The sequence below is a fragment of the Biomphalaria glabrata genome, chromosome 2 (assembly GCF_947242115.1).
Source record: "Biomphalaria glabrata chromosome 2, xgBioGlab47.1, whole genome shotgun sequence".
Classification (NCBI taxonomy): domain Eukaryota; kingdom Metazoa; phylum Mollusca; class Gastropoda; family Planorbidae; genus Biomphalaria; species Biomphalaria glabrata.
Window position 1 is genome coordinate 279905 of NC_074712.1, and position 26814 is coordinate 306718.

The 26814-nt window shown below is 34.1% G+C and overlaps 1 pseudogene; it reads right to left on the minus strand.

Moving 5' to 3' along the window:
* Positions 1-1110: 1110 nt before the first annotated feature.
* On the minus strand, positions 1111-26491 carry LOC106077034 (uncharacterized; annotated as a pseudogene).
* Between the last annotated feature and the right edge of the window lie 323 nt (positions 26492-26814).

Sequence of the window (26814 nt, forward strand, 5' to 3'; positions counted from 1 at the left end):
TTTTCTATCAATTACAATAAGGCGAAAATGCCCCCAAAATAAGAGCTGATAAATTAGGTCACTCATGACAATGGGACAAGGAATAAAATGTTGCACAAAATATTAATAGCATGAATGATGTCATCGCCTACAGAAGAAAGTGGCGCTATTTGATAGTGTACATTTTTACAAATATACTCAACAACATTACTAACTGCGACAAGCTTAATTTGGGCAGTCTTAACTACATTGAATCACATATGTGTATGAACAAATGTACATAAGTGTTTATAGTGTATATGGTCTTATCAAGTAGATCTGTAATGAAACTTGTAGAAGGTAGATATCTCCACAAAAGCTAGGTGTAGGTTCTCCTGGCTCCACTAACACAAATGTTATCAGTAGGTTCTATACTTCTTCTTTGTTCTCATTTTATGTTAAAGCGTTCAGATGACTAGACCAATACATGTGATGAACTGCGCTGTGGTTTCCAAATCAGGGATCTCTCCGTATAGTTTTCTTTCTATTGAGGTGTTATGGGGCCAGTGTCTAGTACGGGCCTCTTGGTAAAGAGAGCAGTTTTGGAGGATATGGTGGGCATTATCTGGTGACACTCCACATGGGCAGATTTCACTGGTTCCAATTTTGAGCTTCCAGGCTCTATGTTTTTATTCTAGACATTTGTATTGTGCTAGCATTTTAAACATTATTTTATTGTGCATTAATGTTTATGTAAGAAACATTTTCCTTATTACTGATTTTATTATGGATAAATATTTGTACAAAGTTAAAAGAATAAGATCAAACTGTAGGCATACAGTTGAATAATTATATCTAGGCCTATATAGGTCAAATTCAACCCCCCCCCCCCTCCAATACAAAAGTTATGAAAAGTTTGTTTGGTTAACTATATTTTGAAATTCATGATAAAATTTTAGTTTAATAACTACTTTATTTTAGTTGAACACTTTAGTGCAATCAAACTTGTTATAATAAAAATTAAACTATTTTGTTTTTAAAGCCATAATTCAAATAATATTCTCAGCCTGTACCCAATTCATAATTTGAAAAAACTGGAATTCTTAACATTCATAATCATTGGCTGTACAGATAAAAATAACAAGGGTGAGGTACAATTCAGTATTTAATCACAGTATTAAGTTACAAAATTTCAAATCTAGAATTAACAGAATTCACTGATCTTTATGACAATTGAAGAAAGCCACAATACAAAGTTGACACTGTGAAAAGTCTTCTAAGAAAAAACTGTCATGCTGTGAAAATCACTCTTTTTCATATTGGCTGAAAGAAAAAAAAAAAAATTTTATTTAGCTTTTTTATTTTAAACATTAGAATACATTGAATACCAAAGCATGCTATAGCTGGAGTATATTAAATGAAGATGTGATGCTCTGTTGAGTTTATAAAAGTTTAGGGCTAGTAGCGGATTCTTTGTCCTCACATGAAATGTATCATGTAATGATAATGCAAAGAACAATTCACAAGTTGTAATTTGTACACTGTAATTTAAAGAAATTTAAAAAAAAAAGGTTTAAAAAAAAATACTGCAGGTTATGTGATGCTGTCTTTTCCAAACAGAATGAGAATTTGTAACCAAAAGTATGTTAAGAACTTACATAATAATTTGTATCAAATCATATACTATCAAATATCTTAGTTTATGAGAACTGATCTGGTTTTCGAAGTTGACTATAACAATGGAATCTCTAATTGCAGGGGGGCGGTTGCCCCACTGGCTACCCCCTAAGGCCACTACTGTTTTAATTGAATGTATTGAAATATAGCCAATCAGAATAATCTTCATTTACATGAAACATTTTATGAGACATTGCCAAATATTTATAAAGATATTTAAAATTAGTTTTAATTTATTTGCATTTTTATATGTATATATTGTGGACACACCTGATTTCTGTATGTGTCCGCAGACCGCATATTCTTACGGGCCGCATGTGGCCTGCAGCCCATAATTTGCTAACCCTGCTATAGACTATAGTCTAGGTCTAATATTTAATTTAAGTCATTGGTTAATATGCATGACTGAATGCAAGACGCATGGGATGTAATCATCTTCTTTTTTGAAGTAACGTCTGTATTATAGAAGAAGAAGAAGAGCAATCCCTTTTCTCCATTTCAAGACTTGTCTGTTTCAACCACAAGTGAATATTTTTACAGAAAAAAAAACCAAGCATTAATCTAGAACAAAAAAGTGCTAAAAAGAAAGAGTTAGGCAAGATACTTACCGCTCCAGTTCACTTTTGAGTCTCTGGGAAAAAAAAAAGGTTTTTAATCTTATTTCTCTGACACCTTTAAGAAAAAAAAATGTATTGTCTAAAAATTTTCATAGCTTTTTTTATTCTTACCTGGATTTCTTTGTCTTTCTGTCTGGTTATGTAGTTGTATTTCTGAAGAGAAAAACAAATATTTGTTAATCAGATTCATTTTCTTATTCTATTCTTATCACAATTTTACTTACAGACTTTGTATCAAATAAAAAGGTAATTAGGTCCTACGCCTTTCAAACTAGTCATGCATGTTAATCAATGACTTTTTGCTAAGTCCTCGGTTTTCCTGGATGATTTGAGCAACCCTTTCCATTTTCTAATGGCACTAGGGAAGAAGGAGAACTTGCAGGAATTTGTTTAAGCATATGGAATAAGGGGTGGTGGTGGATGAGGGGTTAAGCGCTTGGCTTCTGAAACTGGGGTCCTGGGTTGGAATCTTAGGGAAGACTGGGAATTTAAATTTCGGGATTTTTAGGGCGCCCCTGAGTCCACCCAACTCTAATGGGTACCTGACTTTAGTTGGGCAAAGTAAAGGTGGTTGGTCATTGTGCTGGCCACATGGCATCCTGCTATTTGACCGTTGGCAATAGAAACAGATGGCCTTAACATCATCTGCGCCATAGATCTCAAGGTCTGAAAGGGAAACTTTACTTTTTTTTTCTGTATGGTCCTTAAGATCAACTTTGATTGTAAAAGATATAACTTACTGATCTAAATTGTGTCAGCTGTTTCACTAGCATGATTTTTTCACGCTCCACATCCTGAAAAGAGAGCAATTTAAAATATACACAAATTGTCTTGAAAGATATAAGCTACATCCTAATAGCATTTCCCAAGACAAATTTTTAAATCAATTTCTCTAAGACTGATAAATTTGAAGAAATTAAAGAGTTTACCAAAAATTAACCATTTGATATTGAACATTGTATAAATCCTACCCCCGATTACCTTTATAATCTTAAGCAAAGAGAAGCAGGTCACATTTTTGTATTTAATATAAAAATACAAACTACAGCTAGAAAAATAGAGATTATAACTGAAAATAAGGTATAAAGATTCTTCCTTTTAATGAAAAATAAAATCAGTTTTCTCCATAATGATTTGTAATTAACCTAGCAATGAGACTGAAGAAATATTTAATTTAAAAAGTTTCAAATATTGAAAAGGGGTTTTAGGAACATCTGATAAAAACAGTATAGGACTAAAACGTTCTGGACAGCAGAAGTGGCTAATGGGTTTAAATGTTGTTTTGTTTGTTTATTTATAAAAAAAAACCTGTTATGTAAGGTCATCTGTTTCTGTGGCCAAAGGTTAACAAAGGTGTCATGTGGCCAGCACAACAAACAACCACCTTTAATTATCCTCAACTAATGCTAGGAACACATTCAACTTGGGTTGACTCAGTGTCCTAGAAATCACAAAAATTAAAATCCATCTTCATCAGGACTTGAACCCATGACCCCTTGGTTCAGAAGTCAAGTCCTTTACCACTCAGCCACTATGTTATTTGTTCACCTTGGGTAAAAAAGGTGATAGCATGAGAAAAACCTCAAAGAAGAAGAGGAAGTGATTATTACTTAACTCAATTTAAGTCAGTTGTCTTTGGTACTCGGAGCAGTACACATGTATTGAAGTGGCCAGTTGTTACCCACTATGATGGCTAAGTACGTGAGCAAACATGGCTCTCAGTGAGCTACCACTGTATGCTCTAGCGAGTGTACCTTCACGTGGTGGGGATGTGAGAAAGGCTTGCTAACCAGTTCAAAACCCACCGCTGTTACCCCTATGGGTGGTGAAGATCCCCCTCATGGGTGCAGGTTAGGGTACTAATTGATTAATTTTTTTAATTGATTCTTGTGTTTTCAGGTAAAAGAAATAATTGTGCGAATTTCAGCTTAAGATTGGGTGTCAGAGAAATATTGTGTACAAACTTTTGGACAGACAGACAGACAGAGTTGATACTATCAACCTTGACTTTATGTTACTAACTTCATTGCTTGTGTTTCTCAAGTTCTCTTCACTCCTAGCTATAACATAGAGATGTAGTTTTATTAGTCTTTTTCTAAGGCAACAAAAATTACAATTGTAAACAGTTAACCGAGAATTAATATATTTATATATATGACTGCTTGTCTTGACCATTACTTGTTTTTTTTTCAAAAATATTTCAAGATAAGTATAAATGAATAATTCAATAAATGATGGCTTACACGGAATGGCTGCTTGGTTGTTCATGGTCTATTGGCTGCCATCCCACGTCTTCCTGCAGGAAAATTGAACTGTCTCTTGTAAAATATTAAATGTGCAAAGAAGTTAGATACTGATTTATCCATTCAAGATTAAAAAAAAAAAAATATTTCTTTCTAATTGTTTAGCTTTATTTATTTTCTTTCTGAATTCAGTAAGCTTAAATTGCTTTTTTTCCTTTTGTTGTTTCAGAATGTGAGTAAATATAAACAAAAAGATACACCATACAAGTAATGCTAGAGCAGACAATGTACAGAACATAGGGTAATAAAAAGACTGGAATATACTAGTCAGATCTGCTTCATGTAATTTCACAAAGTTGAGAAACAAAATAATATATTTGATAAAATACTTGTAATTTTAATCAACACTCACAGATCTATTTCAGCGCTGTCAGAGTCGCTCAAATGTTCACATTGTTTGTTTTGCTCTTTGACCTGTGCAAAAAACAACATATGTATGTGGTAAGTTGAAGAAGAAGCAGAAAGCATTATCAGAGTCAGAATTGGAATATGTTTTTTTTTGTAAAATGTTTTACATCAGAGTTGAAGATAGTTTACTTAGTCCAGACCTCCTGCAGAATGATGGGGTATTATATGGGGTGTTCATTTTGCAGCTCAATGTATTTCTAAAATACCAACAGGAGCCATAATAATTTTTAAAAATAAATTTCAAAGAGAGTTTGTGTTTTCACATAAGATCAGAGGGAGCCCTCCACTAGATCCACCTAGACAGGTAAAAAAGAAATATCAATAGGTATAAACTATCAACAACCACAATCCTATCTCCTTCTATACAAAGTAGATGTGTGCAGGAGAAAGTATTTTGTTTGGCTGACTGCTGAGGTATTATTATTGTTATTACATTCTTAATATTTATAATGGGGCGCAGTGGCTGAGTGGTTGAGAACTTGGTTTCCAAATCTGGGATCCTGGGTTCAAATCTGGGATTTTTATGGCGCCCCTGAGTCCAACCAACTCTAATGGGTACCTGACATTAGTTGGGGAAAGTAAAAGCAGTTGGTCATTTTGCTGGCCAAATAACCATCCATCCTTCCCAGTGGCCCTACAGCCTGCTCATTAACCATTGGTTTAAGAAGTAGATGACCTAAGATCATCTGCCCCATAGATCACAAGGTCTGAAAGGTAAACGTTACTTTTTTGTTTTGGTAACTTTTTAATATTAATAACAGGGTTTGGTAGTCGAGCTCTTGGCTTCTGAACTGAGGGTATCTAGATTACCTGACATGTTTTTTTCAGTGAACTGATTGTTATGAGGATAAAGTTCAGTATGAGCCTAACCTAATGATTGTACTTTTCTGAATTACATTCTTATTGTTTAAAACTTATAGCATAAAATAATGTTTTTGTATGTTGAAAAGAATGCACACAAGACTAAGACTAAGACTGCTTTATTGATCCTTACGGAAACTTGTTGTGATTACAAGGACTCTTTTCTCATATAAAGACAACACAACAGAAAAATACACATAATTACAACAGACACAACAAAAAGAGTTAATTCAGCGACTACACACATGTATCTTGGTGCATTTCATGTTCCCTGATCAATGAGTGGCAGTGATAGAGTCTGACCGAGTGAAGTACGAACGAGTTTTTGTACCGCTCTGTTCTTGTTTTGATTGACAGCAGTTGCCCACTTCGCGATGACCTGACGTAGTTCTGATGGGTTAGGGTGGCCGTTGTCTTCCAAGATTTTTTCGATTTTTCTTAGGCACTTTTGTTCAAAAAGTTCCTTTAAATGTGGTAATGTTGTGAGTGTAATTTTTGATGCTTTTTTAATGATGTTTTCTAGACGTCGCACCTTGCCAACAACTTATTCCGTATGTTAGCAGATTTTGTACTGTCGCGCCGTAAAATGTGTCAAGGATCTTATTGTTTAGTTTAAAGCTATTGAGTTAGTATAGAAAAAAGAGCCGCTGGGCTGTTTTCTTTGTCAGAGTTCCAAGGTGGTCTTCCCATGAAAGCTTGTTGTTGATGATAATGCCTAGATATTTATATGCCTTTACTTGCTCTATAGATGTAGTGTTTATTTGCAGTTCACGTATAGTTTGTTTTTTCTTTCTAAAATCTATTATAAGTTCTTTAATTTTTGTGACATTCAGTTCTAGAAAGTTGTAGGTGCACCAGTTTGTAAACTCTTCTATTGAGCTTCGATACTGAGTTTCGTCTCCTGAAATAAGACCGACTATGGCAGTATCATCAGCAAATTTAATGAGTTTAACTGAGTCATAGATGCTTCTTATGTCATTAGTGTAAAGAATGTATAGTACAGGAGAAAGTACACAACCTTGTGGAGCACCCGCACATAGTACTCGAGTTGACGATTTGGTGTTGTTGACTTTAACATACTGGATTAAAAAGTTTAGAACCCATGCTTGTAAGTAAGGGCTTACATTTAAGTTACTCAGTTTGTTTATCATTAGATGTGGCTGTATGGTATTGAAAGCCGAGGAGAAATCTACGAAGAGGACTCGTGCATATGTTTTGGGTATATCGAGATGCTTATAAAGCTGGTCCAAAAGCAATAGAATGGCATCCTCAGTTCCTCCAGCTGCTTTGAATGCAAATTGATCAGGATTAAGGCTGTTCTTGACTTTTGCTACAAGTTGTTTAAGCATATATTTTTCAAAACATTTCATAACAATAGGTGTTTTCCTAGGCAACTTCCTGACTAGACAACCGACACAAAGAACCTTGCTGAACCATTACTCTAGGGGGATCAAGCCAAGTTCTCGTCTAAAATATTATATTCTTCCTTTTCCACTTAGATGGAATTCCAGTTGCTCCAGTTCATATACAGTGATCTAATAGTGCACTGTTGCGCCTTGTGCATGCAGAATGACAACAATACATAATTTTGAAAACAAAATGGTGCGCTTGCTTTCAGAACAGAAAATGTAGCCTTTGCAAAATATCATGAAATGGGATTTTCAAAAGCTTTTCAAATTTTAAGACCTACATATGATAGACAGACAGACCACATTAAACTAATAGTATCCTTAAAACAAGGCTTTTTGATGCAGTAGTCATTTTGGCGCTAAGTATTGTCGACAGATATTTTATTACCTAATCCATGTGCTGCGCTATACTTGAAATAGTTGTTACTATATGTTTATTTATCCTTTAAATTGAAGACAGGAGTAATACAAGGCTGTCCCTACACAATAAAATCTGAAAGCAGTTCTTTGGCACAAAGACTTGAACATTAACAACTAAGAATACAGACAAGCTCCAGATATTTACCAATGAATGATGTTTATAATGATCTAGAAGGGTAGGATAAGAAAGTTAAATTCTTTAAAAAAATAAAAAAAACTAACATGCTGATGGGTAACGTTAAAAATGTTCAAAATAAGTTTCTGGCGTTGGTGCTTCTATCAAAATAAAAATCAAAGCACTCACTTTAAAAAATAGCTTAATAAAAATACATTCTACCAGTGAATATGAATATCATTTGACATGCACTTCTCATTATTGCTTTTATTACAAGGAAAATTAAGGTGTCAAGTGTCAATAAACTATACCTTTGTTGGCTCATTGTTTTCTTGATTTTTCTTGTCACACAGCTGGATTTTCTGGTTGGTATTTGTGTGATTGCTTTCTTCCACTAGTTAGGCAATTAGCTCCTCAAGAGCAGCAAGTTCCTGACATTGAAACATAAAACTGATCAATGCAATACCAATTTTATAGAAAGACATCAGTTCAATTTATATATTATAAGATAAGATAAGATAATTTTATTGATCCAATCAAATGGAAATTCAGTTTGACTACAAATGACAACATCAGCATAACTACTGTACATTAACAGTATAGATGAGGAATTCGAACAACATTCACACACGAAACACATACACATTCCCAACCAGCGCTTTATGAATTTGAACTTCTATGTACTTCTCGATGACGACAGCTGATCTTGTAACACTCTGACCGAAAGTGGGATAAAGAAGTTTTTAAATCTTTCTGTTCTAATGGAAAGGAGATGACCACTTCTTTCAGATATTATGTAACAGTGGTTTAATGGGTGCAGGTTGTCCTTAAGAAGCGAGAGTGTTTTGGAAAGGCATCTTTCATGAAAAAGCTCTTCAAGAGATGGTAGCTTTATTTGAGTGATGTGCGATGCTTTTTTAATTAGTCTATTTAGTCTAAGTCTTTGTGCCAGTGAAGTGTTACCATACCAGCAGGTGATGGCAAAGTTAATTAGACTGCTGATGGTTGCTGTATAAAAAGGTGAAATAATGGTTTTGACGATGTTAAATTTTATCTTTCTAAGGTAAAAGAGTCGCTGGTGAATTTTTGTGTAGAGGTTTTGACATTGTTCACTCCATTTCAGTTTGTTGTTGTTAGTTGTTCCTAGATATTTATATTCTTGTATTTGTTCTATGGTTTGATTGTTCATCTGAATTTCTGCAATATGGCCTTAATTTTTCCTAAAGTCAATAATCATTTCTTTAGTTTTCTGAACATTTAAAATTAGAAACTTGTCTATACACCATTGGTAAAAGGTGTCAATTATTGAATGGTACTGATTTTCGTCACCTGAAATAAGGCCAATGATTGCTTTGTCGTCAGCAAATTTTATGATGGGAGTGTCAGCTGATAGGCTCTGAATGTCATTTGTGTATATGGTATACAATACTGGTAACAGGAAGCACCCCTGCAGCGCTCCAGTGCTAAGCTCTCTTGTGCCTTACACATGCCATTCACATTTACATATTGTGGGCATTTGATAAGAAAGTTTAGAATCCAAGCTTGTATGTTTTTGCTAACATTCAATTTAGATAGTTTTTGTATCATGCGAGGTGGTTGGATGGTGTTGAATGCAGATGAAAAATCTACGAATAATACTCTGGCATAGTGTCTCTGAGTATCAAGATGATGGTATAGACCAGTGATGCTCAAACTACGGCCCGCGGGCCAGATCCGGGGGACGTGGTTTGGACCGGCCCGCCAAAACATCTACACAAAATGTAGGGAAAAAAGGTTGAAAAATGAATTTTTTTCTGTTAGGACTCTAGCTTTTCTTCGATGGACTTCATTCTATTTTCTTGTACTATTCATGTTAATTTGTTTTCTATAAGAACACTAGTTTTTTTTTCGGCGACAAGAATTGACAGTTGTTTTACAGTCTTGGACAATACCGCGGCTGTATAGAGCTAGCCGTGTCCTTGACATTTCATGTGTGTAACACTGCACATCTTTTCTGCATCATTTTGGTTCGTGTACTTTTGACAGCAACATGATTGGTGCCGTATCGTATAACATTTGCACGTTAATGAAATGGGAGAGCTGAAGAAACGAAAATTGGATGTTGAAACTTTCAGGTAAAGTTCACAGATCTTTTTTTTTGTTGGTGGAACATAATAAGCCAACATGTTTGATCTGTAAAATGTGTTTTAAGGAACATAGCATAAACAGCATTCTAAAACAAACCATTACAAAAATATGGTGGCATTGTTGGTTTGAGTCACCAAGAAAAGATCGCAAAGTTACGTCTAGAGTTGAGTGATTGACAAAAATATTTACCAAGAAGTCAAGAAATGAGTATACTGTAATGGAGGCTACAGAGTTGCTCACATTAACAAGAGAAATGAAGCATAAAAAGGTGCTTGCTAGCAGTGATGGAATAAAATCGGCCTGAAAAAAAAATGAAGCTGTCAGCCTTTCTGGCATGACAATAGCAAAATGAGTCGAGTAGACGGTGTTGGTGAAAATCTCTTCTCTTCAAAACTAAATGACAGAGCAGCAGATTTTGAAATAATTACTACTGCCGCTGAGGAGTGACAGCAACCGAAAAACGGCCAGCTCCTCTACCACCGAAGCAAAAGCCACCTTAACCTGCGCTATCTGTGGACGGGAGTGTCTCTCTAAAATAGGGCTCCACAGCCACATGAGGAAGTGTGCTCTGAGATGAACCATAGTCGTCCTACAACTGAAGGAGGCCAATGACACTATTGCCGCTGAGGAGTGACACCAACTGGAACTGATTGACTTACAAATCCAGCTTGAGAAATTTCGAACAATAAGGACAATAGATTTCTACGCCGTGTTGTCTACATAAGCCTTGCACATTTCCGAACAAAAATTGATGGTATGATCACAATGTTTACAAGTACTTATTTTAGTAGAAAACTTTTTCAGGTATAAGACAACTGAAACCCTTGTTACGTAACTTAATTATGGTGTAAGTAGGCCCATTGGAGCCACAAATTTGTAATATTAACTATTTAAAATGATTTATTCTCTATTTCATTTTTTGGTATCTTTTTGTTAAAGTGGCCCGTGACACGAGTGTTAGAAATTAAAATGGCCCGCAGGCCGTATAAGGTTGGGCATCACTGGTATAGACAATTCAGCATGAATAGTATTGCATCTTCTATACTTCTTGACGGTTTGTAAGCGAACTGTTGCGGTCAAGACCTGTTTCGACTTCTTTCAGTAGATGTTTTAAAATCATTTTCTCCAGGCACTTCATTGGAATTGATGTAAGTGCTACTGGCATAGGTCGATGTTTGGAAACAATGATCTTCTTTTTAGGTACTGGAATTATTTCAGATGTCTTCCAAATGGAAGACATTTTGTGCATTTGCCAGGACTTGTTGAATATAGCACAAAAGATATAAGCCAGTTATTCCGCACATAGCTTTACAAGTTACTTTGTCGGGTCCCGAGGCTTTGGCGGTGTTTACTTGTTTAAATATCTTTAGTCACTTCTTGTTTATTGAACAGTTCTTGAGACTGGTTTTTTATTACTGTTTTCAAATGATGCCAATAAATCATGGTGGTCTTTCTCAAGCAGTCAAATCGGCAGTAGAAATCATTTAATTCATTGACAAATTTGTTATTGTCAGCGACGCACGTTGTTTTGCGCTTTGGTACGTAGCCAGTAATTTGTTTCAAGCCACTCCAACAAGCTTTAGAGTTATTTTTTTTGAAAGAGCTTTCAATTTTTTCCTTGAATCTCTCTTTTCCTTCAAATAATTTCTTTTTAAGGGCTCTTTTGGCTGAGATGAATTCAGAAGAACTGCTCTTGAACATTCTTTTTTTGTATAGAATCGCTTCCTTTATTTCTTTGGTCATCCAGGGTCAATTATTACTGAATGTTTTAATTTTCTTCTTTGGTACAATCTTGTTTTCACAAAACTGGATATACAAATTAATGGTTGTGGTAAGTTCATCTATGTCAGGGCAGTTGTTTACAAACATGTCCCAATCTGTTTGCTCCAGACAACTTTGTAGCTGTAAAACAGCGTCGTCAGACCATGACTGGATGGACTGTACTACAGGTTTTGTTGTTTTTTAAAACTGGTTTGTACTTGGGTGTAAGATGGACTATTGTGTGGTCCAACCTTCCGAGAAATAACTATAGAGATGTGTAGGCCATTTTTATGTTGCTATAACAAGGTTTTATCGAGCTTTGTAGGACAATTAACATATTGACATGTTGTTTTTTTATAACAATAAGCTATAATGTCAGTAGTCATAGATTTGACAAAGACAAAGAAATAAATGTTATTTCTAGTTTACTAAATTCTTACATCTTTGAGTTTTTTTTTCTCTTCTTGAAGACTTTTAATCTTAGAACTCAACTTTGACTTCTCTGTGTAATGATTATCAAGTATTTTTTGAAGCCTGAAATTAAAGAAAGGTTAACATTCCTAGTGAATCACTAGAGTTATAAAAATCTAGATCCGTCATCAACCTTTTTTTTTTCACTCTTTTATATAATAAGCACACTTCTGTCATGCAAACATTTTGGGAATTATGTAACAAGGATTCAACTGCCTTGTTTTCATTGATCCTTTACATAATGTTAAGTTATACTTTACAATCAATATAGTAATATAGTATTGTCTCTGAACAATTATGTTGGAGTGTGGTTTTATATGTGGTTACACATACCAGTGATGGGAATAGACTTCACAATAATTTTAGGAAATTTTGGTCCAATTCCCCCCCCCCCTCCTTTTGTAAACTGATGTTGCAGAAATTTAAAATATTTTCCTAGCATGTAACTAATGTTCTTATATATAGGTTATATAAGTTACTGCAGAGTTCAGCGACAATGAAAACATTTCCATCTACAGCTGACAATCCCTCAAGGCCAATGTAGAATCAGTCCTCTTCAAAGTGAATTTGTTTCAACTTAAGTTCATCAAAAAATAATGAGAACACTCACTGAGCTTCAATACTTTCTTTCTCCTGGAGTAGATTCTTAAATTTGGCATCCAGCTCTCTGTTTCTCTGCTGCTCCTGTTTCACCTCATGCTCTTTTTCTTTCAATGAACTTTCTAGAGACTTGACCCTGAGATCAAGAAAAAAAATTGAAACTAAATAGAAACTTCTGATGCCTAGGCAATAAACTTTTAGTTGACATTTCTGGCAAAGCCTATTACAGTTGAAATATAGGGTTGGGACGTACTGGTTTCATTTTAAACATTGTCAATTTAAAAAAATGAATTAGAAATAAAGTGTTTAGTTGAATCATTTAGAAAACTGAAATGAAACTATCCAAAAGTGAATGTTGACTAAAATTTTTTTTTTCTTTTTTTTAAAGTTAAAAAAAAAACAGCTTCTGAGATCAACACAGATACACAAATAAGACAAATGTCCTCAAGCATAAAAAAGACTATTAATGTTAAGGCATGATCGCAAAAGTCGAGAGAATTTCAACCACTCAGACATAAAGTCACATTTGCGGAGTTACTTTGAAATGACTTCATGCTGTCACATCTCATGAAACAGTATACATTTTTAAAAGGTCCTACTAAAAAGGTGAAGGATGCCTTTTATTTAAAATATTTTAATTTATTGAAGCAACGGTAAGAATCACATTTTTTGTGTGTGTGTGTTAATATTCAAACATGGAGTGATAACTTTAATGACATTCAAACTTTTATTTTGCTTCTAAAATTTTATTGACTGCCCCGTCCCCCTTTGTCAGGACCTTTAAGCCCCTCTCCCTTTCCCCAGTATGAGAAACACTGGAATTTAAATACAGAAATGTGGCGGTTGTACTTTTCTCAGCTCTCCTTCACCTACAAAACTCTCTCTACTGATTGTCCAGATCTTGTCAAAATATTTAACAAATGCTCCTTCTTCCCTAGTGCTATTAGAGCATGGAATGGGTTGCCTGAGCTAGCCAGGAAAACCAGTGACTTGGCAGAATTTAAGTCATTGGTTAATATGCACGACTAAATGCATGACGCGTAGGACGTAATCATCTTCTTTTTTGAAGTAACGTCTGTATTATATAAGAAGAAGAAATCTCATTTTTCTATTGTTGCAGTGCCTTCTAAGACATTTTCATAGGCATTAAAAAGATCATGAGTTGGTCTCACTCTTGACTAAGGTGTATATGTTTATAGTAGGCTAATGCTAATCTTTTTCTAGTATCTTCAACCTTTTCTACTAAAGCTGACAATAATTGGATCATCTGATAAGCTTTTTTTTTTTAAAAAAAAAAATTATTTTAATTTCACTTTTTATGTATTTCAAGCTAAGTCTGTCTGAATAAGTCAATAAATGAAAGCCTACATTTTTTTGATGAGTGTGCTAAGAGGATATAGACTGACTTTACCATTAAAAAAATATTTGCCAAAATGTTTTGCTTTATATATTATGATGTTCCTTACATTGTTTTCATAATACATTCACTAAGTTAATTGTTTTTTTTTTCCTTTTACTGTTTCAGAAAGAGAGTAAATATTTAAAAAGCTTTGTTCTTGTTTTTTGCTAATTCTAGGATATTATTTTGTACATAACAATGTCTAACAGTGTCATCCATTGGTATTAGTAGGAAATTGCAACTCTTAAGTTTAGGAAGTTATCTTATTTAGACATCCTATTATAATTTATGTCCAAAATGCACATTAGCTTGGGCAATGTAATTTTAAATCTTAAAGTAGACAATGTACAGAACAAAAAGAGGGTAATAAAAAGGCTCTTTAATTAAGATATTGTTCTATTCATATAGAATTGAGAACCCTGTTTTATTTGTCTCACATTTTAAGTAAGAAAAAAACATATTCATATATTTGATAAAAACATGGTAAAAAAATAAGTAAATAAATATATTTTTCAAGACTCACAGATTGTCAGTTGTTATATCCAGTTTCTTTACTTCACGCATTCTCTTCCTAAGGTTTTCTTTAGTTCTTTTTTGCTCCTCTAGTTCAACCTGTCAAAACAAACAGCAACTACTACTCTCGAATGAACTTAAGAAAAAAAAAGTGTAATTTAGACTTTCTCTCCTAATTAAGAATAACATAGTTGATTCAAGTGAAAGAATACAATGAGCCCTGCATTCTAAAGTTCAAGCATCAGAAAATGGTGACAAAGTTTTTTACAAGTGTGAAGGCAAAGAAAGATGGTTGGGACCTGGTCTTTCAAGATGGAAAAGTTTTTTGTGAGACATGGCAGTGTATTTGTCAGAGTGGCACTAAACAGACTTAATATAGCGAGCCTGGGTGAGGAAGAGAGAGTACAGAAGATAATGAGGAGAACACAGAAACTATTGAAGACGTCGTCAAGAGTGGTGTAAGCGAAATATTTGATGGAGATTGTGAACTTATTAGAGATCAAAGTGACACAAGGACAGACATTCATTTTGTAGCTTGTTTGAAGCCAAATGAACAAACAGAATACAGAATGGAAGCCTTTTATAAAAAAAAAAGTTTTGTGAATACAATGAACAGTTGAAAATCTGGGCAGAGACCAGTAACATTCTGTACAATCATAGCTCAAGTAGGAAGAAAACAATTTTTGTCATGGTACAAGAAATAATGTTAAGTGCCTTAATTCCAAGAATAAGTTAACTAGTCAAGTGGACTAAAAGTGGAGTCTGTGAGTGAACCACAAGGTTAATAGGTCATTCTTTTAGATGACCTTGAAGAGATGTTTAGGTAAACATGCATGAGTAGTCAGGAATAGGTAGAAGACTAAGAATTATGTAGCAAGAAAGGCCAGGCAACACGAAGCTTCCTAAATATCATTGTTCAGTGGTCATTATTCAACTAGTAGTTTATGTACTTCAGTTATTTGACAATATTGTAAGATAGCCAGCTATTTCATAAAAGTGATTCATGTTAATTTTTGTATTGTTGGATAGCTTATTTGATTGAATCAAGTTTGAAGAAATTAAACTCAAGAAAGATACATTCTAATTAGATTTCTTCAGTGTGATTGAATAGAGACAATGCTACTCTGCAAAAGAGCTCATGACAGTGAGGACAAATACAATATATGCTTGAATCTTACATCAAATTTTTCTATTGCAGATTCCAATAGATGAATATGTTTTGTGTTGTTATCAACTACTTCTTCAAATAAATAGTCAGCTCTTTAGTGGGTGGAGGCGCGGTGGCTGAGCGGTAAAGTGCTTGGCTTCCAAACTGGGGACTGGGGTTCGAATCCTGGTGAAGACTGGGATTTTTAATTTCGGGATCCTCGGGCGCCTCTGAGTCCACCCAGCTCTAATGGGTACCTGACAGACATTAGTTAGGGAAAATGTAAAGGCGGTTGGTCGTTGTGCTGGACACATGACACCCTTGTTAACCCTAGGCCACAGAAACAGATGACATTTACATCATCTGCCCTATAGACCACAAGGTCTGAAAGGGGAACTTTACTTTACTTTTCTTTAGTGGGTGCACTGCACTTGATAGGTCTCTTACAGCTGGCGGTATCTTTGGTGGGTTGACAGGAGTAGGTCTGTAAAGAAGCTCTTGGAAATGATCGACCAGTCTCTTCTTTTGTCCTCTTCGTCTGTTATCAAGTCACCATTTTTGTCCTTTACTGGCCTCTCTGACATGGCAAATTTTCCAGATATATTTTTGATGACTGGTTACAGTTCTTTGGTACTGTTCTGAAGAGCTGCTTCTTTTGCTAGTGCTTCAATGTAGTTTTGCCTGTCTGTTCTGATGCTATGCTTGATACTCCTATCTATTTCAGCATATTCTTTTTTGTGCTTTTCCTTTTGCTGTTCTTGTTTTACTGTTGTTCATGCCTTCTTCTTTCTCTCTTCTTTCCTTGATCTTCTGAAGAGTTTCTGCTGAACTCCACTCCTTGTGGGTTATGACTTGAGACCCAGTACTTCTTGGCATGTGAAGGTTACTGGGTTTTTTTTTCAGTTTCTGCCATGTCTGTTCTACTGTCTCCTCTTCTAGGAGCTGGAACTTGTTTGATAAGGTTATCTTCAACTCTTCCTGTTTTGTGCAGTCTTTCAGTGCAATGGTATTGTAATGTTGAAATTGGCTGGACTCACTTGTTCAAGTCTTCTTCAGCTAGCACATTGACCTCCAGCTTTTTGCCTTCATTCCGAACCTGGTGAGTCAGGTACAGTGGCTACTAAGCTTGCCATATTTCCAACAAGCTGGGACAGAGCTGCGTGGCTATTTTACATTGGTCGTGGCCATGAAACCACAACCAAAAAAAAAAAACAGTTCTTCTTGACCACCCCAGGGCAACCACAATGAGGTGGGGGCTGGAATCACACTAACCAGAACTGTGTATAAATTCCATAATAATATACTAAATATCTCTACCATTCTAAAAAAGTCTATAAAGTATATATTAAATACAGACTACAGCTAGAAACTAATCTAGATTACTACTACTAGACTAAATGATAGAATATAGAGACTCTGACCAAGTTAAGATCTAAATTCAGAGTAGTTCTTATAGTATTGGATCTTCTTATAATTTTAGATCTTACCTAGATTCTAAAAATCTTTATCAATTTTTAGTATCATCTACTCTTTCACTATGTAAAGTCTAAATCTAGATTAATCTAGATTTTCCAGATCTAGACATCTAGCGTAATCGTGACGCTAGTCTAGATGACTAGATCTAAATTAATGATAGAATGATTAGATCCTAAAATTTACTAGATTTAGTAATTAGTATAAAATTTAGATTAAATTATAATCTAATATTTGTTGATCTAGAACAGTGATGGCAAATGGGGTTGTTCCAAATTTCTTCTGAGTCACATGGTTATGTTTACATCACATGGTTGTGTTTACGTCTTATGCTCTGCTTACTTTTGTTAATTTATAGTGGGAAGCTGAAGCATTTTAGAACAATAATTGGTGGTTTTAATTAATTAATTAGTGCCAAACTATAATTTGTCAATAATAGGAGAACTTAGATGTTTATCTTTTTTATAGATTCAACTTAAAACAGACAGTTAAACATTTGACAGATGGTTCGGAAGCGTTGGCCTATATAATAGATTCTATAGTCTGCAGAACTGAGATCTAGATTTCTTGACTTACACATTTACAGTTATCTGCTCAGAGCATCTGGGTAATCAACCCTAGAAAAAAAAAAGTAACACTTTCATCTACAGCCCTTCCTCTCTGCCCTAAAATAAACAGGCTAGAACACTAAATGTTGGACAGTAGACCATAAATGTGTGTTGTATTGGTCTATTGGTCAGATAGGTCTAGTGATTCTAGTCTAGTCGATTATTTGCTTTAAATGATGAAAAGACTGCCAGGTGTTTTTCCTTGTGTATAATAGGGTTGAGTTGTCTAGCAAACAAATAACACATCTGATAGTCAAGGATAAATCTAGATATACTTTTACACAGTTCATATGTGTTTTATCCAGGACTAGATTTAGGAAGTAGAGCAAAAGGTTAATAGAAGACTTCTTTGCAGCTCTTGAGTCAGGTCGGCTTTAGTTTCTGAAGTAGTAGATGTTTAGATAATACAACATTTAACAGTTATCTTCATTATGTATTAAACTTCTTGTTCGACATTGTTCATCAGCATTAACTGCCTTAATATTTTTGGCCTTACACCTGTGTTATTTCCTTATTATAGTGTTACCTCTGATTAGACTTATCTATACAAGACAAAGAGAAGAGGTGCCTAGAAATTAAGATGCAGTCCTTAATATAAGAATTACATTCTATAATTTAGCACATCATATGTGTAAGCTACCTTGAGTATTAAAAGAGGGTAAAGCTCTTCGCTCACATGAAAATCAATAGAAAAATCAAGAAAAAGAATTGAATGAAGGCCTACAAGCGAAAGGTCATAGAAAAACCTTAGTAAGTGAATGTGTTTTGAGTGGCTGGTAGTGCAGTGTGTGTGTGCCTGTGTAAGAAATGACCAGTTGATCTTCATTGTAAATGGTTGAGTGAACAGCAAAGAAAGTGTGTAAGTCAGGACTGTGTGTAAAAGTGGGTCAGACTCATAACAAGATGCTGGAGTAAAGGAGACGAATGGAAGACTAAAAAAATTCAATGTGTTAATTGAGACTCTTGTTGTTATAGTCTATTACAAAACCTTTCACCTTTCACAAAGTAAAAGACCTTCTTCTTGAATTCATAGCAATGTAATAGGGGAGCACCGGATAGTCGCTCCGGCTTCTGTCGAATATTTGGCCTTTTTTCCCCATTCTGCCATATTTGGCTCCGGTCAAATATCACTGCCAGGTAGTTGGCCGAATAGTAAAAGTACACCTATTTAATATGCACAAAGTGGACCTCCTTCCATCAATGTCTGTTATAGAATGTATTAATGTTAATATTAAAACATGATAATGTGCTTAAAAATAGAACCTACATGAATATGTACCAAACATCAAATATGAAAATATGAAAATGACAATGCTGTAAACATATAAGACAGACTCATGCCAAAGGGAAGGACAAAACAACTTAAATGCACCTTAAACGTAGGTCCATGTCCTGGTATGATAAAGTCAGCCATCTCCAATATGGTATATCTTGATTGCACCTGGAGATGTGGTTGCTCACTTTTTTTTAGCCAAAGGGAGGGGGAGAAAAGGTCACCTTCACAATAAAATAAATCCCCTGTGAAACACAAAATTGAAAAAACATTAAACATCAGTTTGAAAATAAACACGAGGCCCAATGGCTGAACAGTAAAGCCCTTGGCTTCCGAACCAGGGGGCCACAGAAACATATGACCTTTACATCATCTTGCGTTTGATTGCAAGGTTGGAAAGAGAACTTTAACCATACTTTTTAAAGCTGGATAGTACAATCCTTCAACATGATTTTCTGTGTCAAGCAGAAGGTTGTACTTTTCTCACACCACCTAACAACAACAACAAAAAAACAACTAACCAACCACTGCTAATACTCCAAGATTAGCCTTCTTCACCACCACCGACACATCATTTCCTGTATGACCAGGTGTTGGCCATATTTCTACATCCTCATCTATGTTGAAGGGCATCCCCTGCAGGAAGAACAAATAAGACCTGCAGTATCAAGAATAAATAAAGAAAAGTTTATCCATAATGTGCAGTAACATAGGGAAGGACTCAGAAAGATATTTGTAAAAAAGTAAACATGAGATATTCACTTAACTGATGGCTTCTTCAAGCTATTTCAAGATTGAAATGATGTTTTTATTCAAACAAAATGATTTGTATTTTTATTTATTAAGAAATTAATTTGTTCTGATTTTTTATACTAAGTTCTATTTTTTTTTATACTAAGAAATTAGCACATAGAAAGGATCTGACATATACATTCATCATACTCTGTGTTGCCCCCGAACTTAAAGGAAAGGATAATGATGACACTCTATGTAGTTCAGCAGGCAAAGATATTTAAAGAAATTAAACATTGTATGCAATTATTAATGACAAATGAAAAGTAGTTGATAAAACAAGCCAATTGCTTTGTTTACTAACAAATGAAGGAAATAGGGAAAAATTACTTAGCTATATTTAAACAGTCAGTGTAACAATGAAGTTTTCTATTTCTTATCTTGTTTTACACAAAAATAACTCAAGGATATAAGAAGTAAACATCATCAATACAAATACATAAACATGTTCAAAATGCAAGCCAGTCAACTAACAAAACTTCAACTTCAGCATGTCAAAAACTAAAAATGTCTAAATCAGGCTACATCATAATGCCATGGTATAGCAGAAGAGGAATTTAAATGGAATGTGATGAGTTGGATAGTTTGATTCTGTTTGAGAACTGCCTTAAGATTTGAGAACATTTATGAATGTTTGAGTGTTTAAGAATAAATTTGTAGAACAATCACATTTTCTGTCTACATTAAGATGTCTGTCCAATCTTCCCATAGAAAAGTTACATTTAAGACCTGATTTGAATAATCTCTGAGTTTGACAAAGAGCTCTTCAAATGGCCCAGCGACTGATGAACTTTTACTTCACCAGCTATATGGATATTAAGATAGCAAAGGGAAGCTTCGCTAGTTGCATTATTATGTCTACAAAATCTTTATCTATGCAACTACTACAATCAAAGGGGAGCAATACAAAGAATTTAAACTGTGCCTGCACAAAACACTAAAAACAAAAAATATTAGTCTGTAGATACCTCTTTCAACTCATGCAGTAAGTACTGATCATGTTGACAAATATCATAGCCTACACAATGGACAGCTCCAGAGAAGAGGTTGAGGTTGCCAATCTGTTTTATGTGTCCATTTAAGCAAATAACATAGTGGATGTCTTCAGGTTTCAAACCCTGGTCACTCAAAGCTGCAGAGCATACACAGATTCTAAATAGTAAAAAAAGATCTTAACTCTTATTTTATGTAAGTCAGATCTTATGTATGTGAATTATGTTGGAGAAAGTTATTTTAGGTTGTCAAAATGCAGGCCAGATGACTAGTCGCAAGAAAATGATGTACTGGAATTGTCTCATGAATGGCTTGGCCTCAAAGAGAAGAGTACTTGTCTTAAACTAAAGAGTACTTGGCCTAAAAAGAAAAGGGTACTTGGCCTCAAAGACAAATGCACTTGACCTTAAAGAAAAAAAAGTATGTGGCCTCAAAGGGAAGAGTACAGTATTTAAATGTTTTAAAGTAGTAACAATATGAAGACAAATATAAATTGTGTCTAAACATCTGTTTTAGTTCAAAAAACAACAACATTATTTGTACTGTGACAAGTGTTTTGAAGTTGATTCCTTCTCATGGTGCCCTATTGATTACTGATAAAACCATAAACAATGTATGGTCATGTTACAACATCATTTGTCCTTCATCTGGTGAATTATAAAGGGGGAAAGTATCGAGCAAGGAGTGGACAGAACTGACTCTGTGACTGTCATTCTGAGTGCAGAGAGGGATGCAAGCAACTAGTCGACAGAAGAGATGGCTGCCTAGTTATTTTGGTATGTGTTTTAGAATGTCACCACTATGGTCCAAAGTTAGAACCAGACTGCTTCTATCCCTGCAAGAGGTTTTGGCTAGGACAGTATTTCTCAAACTGTGGGGAGTGACAATTTGAAAAAATGTGAAAGGGGGGGCGGAAGAAAAACAGCGAGTCAATGAACATTTAATACCGATACATAAATTTGGATTCTATACATATTGTAAATATTTATCATAAAAAAAATCAGAATATTGTTTTATAATAATATGTCTTCTTTTTCATTACATTCTAAAAGCCTTCATTGTAAAAGCCTACAGCGCTAAAAAATTCTCCAGCCAACTTAAGGCGGCACAAATGAAATTCTTATTGTTTTCAACCAGCAAATATTTGAGAAATACTTGGTTTGGAGATGAAAACTGATCTTAAAGGCTAAGCAAGAATTCTAGTCCCAAGAAGAAATAGGTAGGGTACCTAACTTTAGTTGGGAAAAGTAAAGGCAGTTGGTCATTGTGCTGGCCACATAATCATCTGCACAATAGATTGCAAGGTTCGAAACAGGAACTAGTGAAAGATTAAAGCATGTTAATCATTTTTTTCAATTATGGTCTAATACTTTAAGTGCCTTTCTTTCTGAGAAATAGTTCAAATAGACATAAAATATCTGTCTGAATTAGCCAAAATGAAACACTAAACATCTGTAAAAATGTTAAGAAATGCATGAGTCCAAGTATCAGTATTATATAAGAAAAGATTTTACTGGATGAAAGACAGATTTATAGACAATTAGCAATACAAAGCTATTTAGATGGAAAATATTGGATCGAAGCAATCCTACATGTATTCAGTAGGTGACCAAAGAAGTTCAGATACAAATCTAGTCTGGCCTATATAAAGTTCGGATACAAATCTAGTCTGGCCTATATAAGGTTCGGACACAAATCTATTCACAAAGATGTGCAGATCATCTAGAGGTAAATATATCCTAAAAAAGGGAAAATAAAAAATGAAAGTAAAATTAAAGTTTACCTTTGAGAAGTAAGTCCCTTTCCCCAAGGGTTCCCGGTATTAACAATAATGTTGCGGTGGGGACCTTTTAGTAAGTGTGACAGTGCTACATGATCTAACAGTTCCTTCAAAGTAAACCATATATTAACATCATTGTAGATTTTGAAAAAAAAAAAAAATATGTATTATACAGCAAATTTCATAATATTAAAGTAGGAGAATAAATTGGTCTAAAATTTTATAAATCAAAGGAATAAATATTTTCTTATTCATTGGTTGTTGTTGTTTTTTGTTTTTTTTAAATGTTGCTCAAGTATAAAAAAAAAATATGTGTTACCACATCTTTTCAAATTGAATCAAATTATGAACTTTATTTATGATGAAGCCTTTTAAAAGTAGATTATAGAATACAATAGCACTAATTATCAATAATAACACCATTTGTATGCAATTATAATGATTTGACATCTAGCTTAATTACAATAGCTTATGTGAAGATTTGGGGGGGGGGGGGGGGTTAACAAGGGAAAGAAGGGGGGGGGGGGGCAAATCAAACCCAGAATAAATCATTGAAGTCATCATATCACATATAGATCTTGCAGTTAGATCTAGATCAACTAGGACAGAGAGAGAGAGAGAGAGTGCATGTAGGTCCCAATAGTATGTCAGAATATGTAAGGATAGATAACTGCCAACTTATTGAGCTGAGAAGCCATGGTCTCTAAATTAAAAGTTTTACCATCTATTGGCAAATACAGAATAGGTTTTAAAAAACAAAAAAACAGAACCTTTAAATCCAAGGGTTTCAGTAATATTTAAACATTAAAAAAATGTCAATGGGTTAAAAAGTTATAAATGATTAATACCATTAAGTCCTTAAGTATTCTTGAATAAAAAAAAAATGATTTCAAGAAAACAAAGAAAAAAAATAAAGTCTATACCTTTTGAGTCCAGCTGGGTGTAACCTTCTGTTAGAACAATAATGTCAAACATTTTACAGCATTTCTATATTTATTTATACAGAATGATTTTAAAGTCAACAAGCTGATTCAAAGATCTGTAGGTAGAGAAAACAAAACGTTAATAAATAACAGCCATTTCATAACAAAAACATTTTAGACCAGTCACTTGCAGAGTAAGACTCATCCAAAAATTGGAGTAAAACGTTAAAAATTATTAGAGTAGTTTATGCTATTTGGACACCTACAGGCCAAAATTTCAAAGTTTGACTTTGACAGCGCATTATTTGATAATTGTTTGACATAGAAACGAAAATGAAGTACCAAAATGTTCTTTAATTTAAGAAGAAAAGGTTGTCTACTTATTTGTGTACCCCTATCCTATATTTTTTATTATATTTAAGGTCAAAAGAGACCATGTGTCATTATTTAATTCGGACAGATTTGTCACAGTTTATTTGATTTCGGACACCATAATTTATTTCAGGCTTCAATAAACTCAGATTTTAATTTTATATTAATATTAACTAAATTCTAAGATACCCCATGCATTTCCAATAAGACAATATAGATTTATTTTTAATTTCAAAGTAGTTTTGTCATACTAAAATCAGTTTATATTGTATGACTGAATAGACTTAAATGATGAAGATTGTAGCCTATATTAATTTGTAGTTTATTTTATGTTTGCATGTTTTATTGAGAGCTTTACTTTAATTTGGACTTTTTATTTTATGTTGTGTGTATTAATTTTTCACTATTCTTATTAATATATAATTTTAAATTAGGTTTTATTTTTTTTTAATTTTTTTGTTTTGTGGTTTCTGAGCATGAACATGTTATTAATATTATTTACTTTCACCAAAAAGTAAAAAAAAAAAAAAAATTAAAGAAAAAAAAAAAAACAAAGATTTTTTTACAGGCTTAGAAAGATTTATATACAGCTGTATTCAAATTTATATATTTACAATTTCAATATTATTCACAATTGGTGAAAATAAATAAAAATAAAATTAAAGTGACCATCTTTAACTTTTTAACAATAATATCACAATAACAATAATTATGAATGCTATAATATAGCATGAAATAATGAAAGTGTGAAAAGAAGAGTGAAAAAAATATTATAGGCTAAGACTAGATTAGAAATAGGAAAAAAAATTATTTAGTAAATAGAAAAATCTCATAGACTATCAAAAGAAAATAGACTAGGTCTGGTTCATAGAAGCATAAAAAAAAATATTAATTTTGGCTATTTTTTTTGGTCATTTTTTATTCTTGGAGAGTTGTCCGAAATAAATTTTCCATTGCTTTTTAAAATCTGAATCCCAACACCGCTTTAAGATTTTAATGACACATCTTTGAAGCACAGTCAATGTAACAAGTGATGCTCTGTCTATAAATGAAGCACAGTCAATGTAACAAGTGATGCTCTGTCTATAAATGAAGCACAGTCAATGTAACAACTGATGCTCTGTCTATTAATGAAGCACAGTCAATGTAACAAGTGAAGCTCTGTCTATAAATGAAGCACAGTCAATGTAACAAGTGATGCTCTGTCTATAAATGAAGCACAGTCAATGTAACAAGTGATGCTCTGTCTATAAATGAAGCACAGTCAATGTAACAAGTGATGCTCTGTCTATAAATGAAGCACAGTCAATGTAACAAGTGATGCTCTGTCTATAAATGAAGCACAGTCAATGTAACAAGTGATGCTCTGTCTATAAATGAAGCACAGTCAATGTAACAACTGATGCTCTGTCTATTAATGAAGCACAGTCAATGTAACAAGTGATGCTCTGTCTATAAATGAAGCACAGTCAATGTAACAAGTGATGCTCTGTCTATAAATGAAGCACAGTCAATGTAACAAGTGATGCTCTGTCTATAAATGAAGCACAGTCAATGTAACAAGTGATGCTCTGTCTATAAATGAAGCACAGTCAATGTAACAAGTAATGCTCTGTCTATAAATGAAGCACAGTCAATGTAACAAGTGATGCCCTGTCTATAAATGAAGCACAGTCAATGTAACAAGTGATGCTCTGTCTATAAATGAACGTAATTATCAATTTTGAAAGTGCACAACATTTAACAGGAACCAAAAAAAAACTTTTCATCCGGAAGCTAGCTAAGTTTATCCAGGTGACAGAAATAAAAATGGCTTACCATGCAACTTTAAAAATGATGTATACTGTCTGGAAAATATTGAAAACGAACGAAAGTGACATAGAATTGATTGAAAATGGACATGCACAGTGCACAAACCCTCACTTTTGCAAATTAATCGCGTCAAAACGAGGTAAAATCAACACTTCAAGTTGTCCAAAATTCATGTAATGTCCGGAATAAATAAACTACTCTATCTAAAGTTCAATAAGCACTACTAGATTTAAATATTGTAACATCTGTCTATATTCAGACACAAATAAATACTCTGCACAATGCATCATTGAGAACTCAAAGAGCTTGAGAAGTCATGGCTCCAAATAATGTGTAAAGTAACTAATGACTAATAAATCACAGCCAATACTGAACCACTGACAACATGTAACAATGAATGTACAAATGCTTCAAAGTAGATAACCATACTGATGTACCAAACTCTACTGGCCTCTTCACCTCATCCCAGGCTCGAACTGGATTCAACTGTTCTGTACCACCTTCACACTGGACTCACTGTACTGAACTTGACTTTGTCTCGTACTTGTGAAGTGTCCTCACTTTGAATCCAAACCAAACCATTTTGACTGTCACCTTCTCTCTTTACATAGGTTCCCTGAAAGCCTTCTCAAAACCGATAGAGCTTCACTTGTCCTTTCTGGATGTCACAGAACCCATCCTATGTGACTGGCCTCAGTACTGTTTACAACACAAATCTATGCTGAATAGTTGCCAAGCACTTGCCACTGTTATCTGTGTCAGCTGATTCTGTCAGAGATGGAGTGACCTCTCCATTGCTGGGGGAAAGCCTGGGCGGTCGGCTGATTACACGCACACAATTCCCTTATCTGCATTGCCTCCACAGTTATAACAATATCAAGACTTCAAAATTAGATCTCTAGGCCAAAAGCATGTATACTATATAATATATATCATATATATATATATCTAAAAAGACACTTCCTGGCATTGACGCCTTGATCTTAATATTTAATTTTTTTT